This window comes from Sinocyclocheilus grahami, unplaced genomic scaffold (genome assembly GCF_001515645.1).
Source record: "Sinocyclocheilus grahami isolate Dianchi unplaced genomic scaffold, SAMN03320097.WGS_v1.1 scaffold181.1, whole genome shotgun sequence".
Classification (NCBI taxonomy): Eukaryota; Metazoa; Chordata; class Actinopteri; order Cypriniformes; family Cyprinidae; genus Sinocyclocheilus; species Sinocyclocheilus grahami.
In genome coordinates, this window is record NW_015505360.1 from 544,495 (window position 1) to 549,891 (window position 5,397).

The 5,397-nt window shown below is 35.6% G+C and overlaps 1 pseudogene; it reads left to right on the top strand.

Annotated features, from left to right (window-relative positions):
• Positions 1-2,339: 2,339 nt before the first annotated feature.
• LOC107594315 (CMRF35-like molecule 1) lies at positions 2,340-4,434 on the top strand (annotated as a pseudogene).
• Positions 4,435-5,397: the final 963 nt, after the last annotated feature.

The window sequence follows — 5,397 nt, forward strand, 5'->3', positions numbered from 1 at the left end:
GAAGGAACCTTCACTGTGAACATCACTGATCTACAGGAGTCAGACTCTGGGATTTACTGGTGTGGAGTGGAGAGATTTGGTTTTGACTCATTTAAGAAAGTCATACTGGCAGTATCTAAAGGTAAGAATGGCAGACATTCTTTGCAGCATCTCTCTTTTTTCCCCAGTGTTAATGTTTTTTATTATTATTATACCACACACAGATCCAAGCGAAAGCATCACTAAATCCACACAACCGTACAAAGACATACAAACATCCATGGATTCACACACAATTACACCAGCAGCACATTCAGAATCGCCATCTGTCACAGCAAGCAAAACCACCGGATATTCAAGCCCTGATGACATCACACTCTCACCCTCAATAACAGGTAACTAGTTTCTTATTTTATTTACTTTATTTTCATACACCTCATATAAATGTACACAGGAATGTAACCTCAAAACACAGGGACTACAGACATAAGACACCAAACTCACAGGAGTATTTTAAACATACTTGTCCTATTTTAAGTACTATATATTTAGTACTATTTAAAAGTACTCCAATTCTTTTCTTTCTTAAGTCAATGCACCTTTAATTGAAGGGGAACTAATGCAGATGATGGCAATATCTGACTGACTGTACTTTCAGGGCCATTTAGACAAACTAACTACTCCTTTAATGATTCAAGAATCTCGTTCCCTCTCTTCCTCAGCATCTGTGAACACTACAATATATATGCTATATGCTGTCGGTGGTCTGCTCATAGCAGTAATCATATGTGCAGTTGGACTGGTCACTGTTCATCAGTACAGGGAAAAATTGAAGACATCAGCAAGTATGTGCACATATATCAATCAATCCCTGTCTAATAAGTATATTAAATAAAACCATTACGGCACTCTAAAAAATGGTGGGTTGTTTCAGCCCAACATTGGAAATATGGACTAACCCAACCGTTGGGTTAAATTTTTTTTATTAAATTTTTAACCCAAAAGTTGGGTTAGTCCGTATTTGACCCAAAGTTGGGTTGAAACAACCCAGCATTTTTTTAGAGTGTATGTTTCTCTTTGTTCTGGGCATTAATATTAATGCTTGTTGACAGGCTTCACGCTGCCCGATCAAAGTAAAGATGATCAGGTGAGTAATGCCAAAGACTGTGTACATCACACACTGACCTTGAAAAGGATAAAAAAAAATACCAAACTTCATATTATTTCGCAATGACCCAGCAGACATATAACAAGTGCACTTGTGTTGTCTTGATGCAGGATGACTGTATATATGAGAATGATTTTCCTAAGACAAACAGCACACAGATGAAACCTATCAACATGACTAGGACCAGACAAGTACAAAAGAGCCAATATGTAGTCTACAAGAATCCACATGAACTCTATGGAAATCTCTGATCATGTTAAGCAATGACATTCAGAGAACCAGTTAAACTTGATGGTTATAAGATCAAAATCACATGTACAGTAAAGGCATTCAAGAAGCTCAAATAAAAAAAAAATAAAAATAAATATCAATGTTTGAAGACATGCGTAGGAGACAGGTATTTTGTACTTCCTCATATGACCACAAGGGGCACTATGCCTGATTCTGTTTCTTTCCTTTTACCTTTTTTTTGCTAGATATTTGTTGTTCCACTTGTTGACAATTCCTGCTCCTGAGTTTATTTTGTAGAATCATATTTTGCATGGCTGTTTGGTTGTATCTTAGACAATGTTACTACTCATATCAATATGAAAACATTACCATTATGCCAATAAAATAAGACTTCATAATCATAGTCTCCACGTGTGTTTTTCTAAATAACTCTATTTACATGCATTAACCAAGTAGTATTGTGTTGCGCATTTCTCAATATAATCTTTAAAGCTTCTATGTGTAATTTTATGCTGAAAATAATTTTACTTCTACCAGAATAATATGCAGTATGTAATAATTAAGCTTCTAGACAGATGGCCCATCTCAAAATATACCTTTTTTTCACCAAAGAGGAGTGCTAAGTGCAAAATTAGCTCGGCACTGGTCAGTGGCCACTGTCTGTCTTGAACCAAGAACAATTCATGTCAATTACAGGACGTTGTAAGGTCCTAAAACCAAATGTTTTCAGATGGTTTCAGTGTGCTGACATATCAGCACATACAGACAGAAAAATTGCAGCTCAGACCAATGAAAAACATCAAGCATTACAGAGGAAGTGGTCATTGAATTCTGCAAGCATTTGTGGTATTTCAGGGCTGTGAAAGCACAAACATGCCCCTTTATCTCCATTATCTGGAGACTGAAAGGCTTCTCGGTTAAAGCAGCAAAAAGATCACACACAACAGGATTACTGCTCAAAATGAAGTTATTCTGTGTTGTTTGGCTCTGGATCTTGCTGTCAGGTCAGTTCTCTCCATATTCATGGCTGTCAGTTAACAGTGGGAGGAAATATTTTAGCTTTATGAGGTTCTCCTCTTTTTAAAGAGATAATTCACGCAAAAATTTAAATTGTCTTAATTCGCTGACCCTCATGTTTCTCAAACTGTATAACTTTGTTTTCCCTGCTCAATAAGAGATATTTTGAAAAATGGGTTTCAAAACAAGATTAGACCCCACTGACTTTTAATTTTTGTGTTAAACAAGAGAGATAGCTATTTTCATTTTTGGGTGAACTATAATTTCTATGAAGTTGCCAAAATTATGTTTCTTTAACAAATAGTGTTTCTGACGGGACAGTCACTACAGTGGTGCAACATATTAATCTGAATTAAGTCATCAATCAATGTGATGCAGAACTGAAGTCAACTTGAGTGAAATACTGCATTTTTTGCATGATTTCACTTAAATAGCTTTTTCTCTTTTTTTCCATCCAACAGGATTTGGGATTGCAATCACCCGAGAGATTAATACACGTGGATACAGTGGAAAACATGTTATAATTACATGTTCCCATAAAATGGCATTAAAAAACCAAGTATTTCTGCAGAGATCCATGCACATATAAAACTGGTCTTCTGGTATCATCTGATCAGTCACTTAATGAGAGATACAGACTGGATGATTTGGGAAATGGCACCTTCACTGTGAAAATCACTGATCTACAGGAGTCGGACTCTGGCATTTACTGGTGTGGAGTGAAGAGATCCATTAGAGACACATATGATAAAGTCACTCTGACAGTATCTAAAGGTAAGAATGACTGTTTTTCTCCAATGTAGTTCTCTTCTTTTTTTTTCTTGATGGTATTTACTTTTTTTCCCTCACACATAGATCCAAATGAAAGCATCACCACATCCACACAACCATTCCTGGATTTGCACACAACTACACCAGTAGCACATTCAGGATTTCCATCTACCAAAGCAAGCCTAATCTCCAGAGATTCAAGTCCTGATGTCCTCAAACTCTCAAACTCCGTAACAGGTAACAACTTGAGCCATATTTGAAACCATGTCCAGTACACATTTAGCAGCCTTTGGCAAGGCTAAAAAATGAACCAGAATGGCATCTGCCTCCAAAAATGTTTCAGATGCATACCTCATTTAACTCACTAAAAATCAGGTTGAATCAGGTGCTTTAAGTGGTGAGACATCTAAAACAGTCTGGTAGGTTCTGAGCTGAGAAACACTGATCTAAAACCAATTGACTAGGTTTTAACCCTGTTCATAGAGTATCCCAGAACTTCATATTTTAAATGCATTCACCTCATTTGCTGATTAGAAACGGTTCCATGAATTTAACTGTGTCAGCAAAGGAAACATCCACATTTTGCAATGATGGGTTACTACAAAGTTTGATAACCACTGATTTATATAATTTGATGCCTTCGAGTAGTTTCAAAGCAGACCTTTTTTTTTACAACAATTTTTTTCTCTCACTTCCTCAGTGTCTGCATACACTTCACAATATGCTGTCGGTGGTCTGGTCATAGCAGTGATATTATTTTTAGTTGGATTGGTCACTGTTCATCAGAGCAGAAAGAGAGTCAAGACATCAGAAAGTATGTGCATATGTATTTACACAGACTGCGCTAATATCAAAACTCAATGCCTGATTTGCATTAGCCAATACTCTTATCTCTTTTCACAATTTTCTTAGGTTGTGCAACAGCAACGCCTGCCAACAGAAACAATAAAAGCAAAGTTGAAGAGGTGAGTGATGCCAGTGATTCTGCAAGACTGACCACAGACAGGAATTTAACATCTTTACATCTGATCTTGTCAAATGTTTAATCTTTACATCATTTTTCAAAGGTCTGGCAGCCATATTAACTATGTGCTTTCATTTTTGCACAGAACAGCACAGAGATGAAATCTACAGACGAGACTGAAGTCAAGAAAAGCCAATCAGATTCAGTCTATCAGAATCTAAACCTCAGCACGGTCCAATCAAATGAAGTATATAAATCTCTGATTGCTGAATCAATTAATAAGGTTCAGAGTACCAGTCTCTAGACTAACAATCCCAGATCTCAAGTACATTTAATTCAACAAGCCTGTAAAATACAAGTTTATTATGCATAGAGAATTATTAAGTTAAGTAAAAAAAATAAAGAATCAAGTATTAAGATAAAAAATACCATATTTGGTGCGCCAAGTCATATTAAGGCACTATTTTTTAATTGTTGCTCTATGTATGCATTACGTGTGTTATGCCACTGTTTAATGTTAAACTGCTTACCAAGTTAAAAAGTGCATTAAAAAAAATTAATAAATAATAAAAAGTTATTATGTACCTAATGATCTCTCACTTCTTTTCATCACATACACAAATATAAACATGGCAATTTTATAGTGACCAAAAAAACTTTCTAAACATACGTTTAAAAGAAAAGAAAAGAAGTTTAACTCGATAATTAGCCCCTGGAACCTTCTGCAAACAACCAGAGAGACTAACACCATGTACACCAACAGCTAACAAAAAACAAAATATAGAGGAAAGTGAAAATGTGAGCACAGGCACATGAGGGAAGCGGGTAGTGAATGTTACGTGGCTTTCCAAGCTACTCTTTTGATAGCAGTCTTTTATCATGTAGTTTCTGGCCAAAAAATTAAAAACAGAGTTTGAAACTAATCTTATTTAAATCGACAGCATTAAAAATACATTTATACTAAATGACTACAAACTAGAAAGCTGGAGACGAAAACTTCATAAATGATAATGTGACATGCACTGGTGAATGACAAATTAAAATTCCGACAGCTCTAAAATAACAATATCATAGTTTAATCAATGTGTATTTGGGTAAAGACATGGCTTGGAAGATGGATTTTTCTTTGCGCTCTCTCATTAATAACATTTTGTAATTCTTTGAAATCAATGAGAGTTAGTTTTGAAATGTTCTGCTGTAATATGACAACCTAAAAACGCCAGGCAAGGATTTTAATTCCTATGAAGCCTCCTAACAAACCCATTCA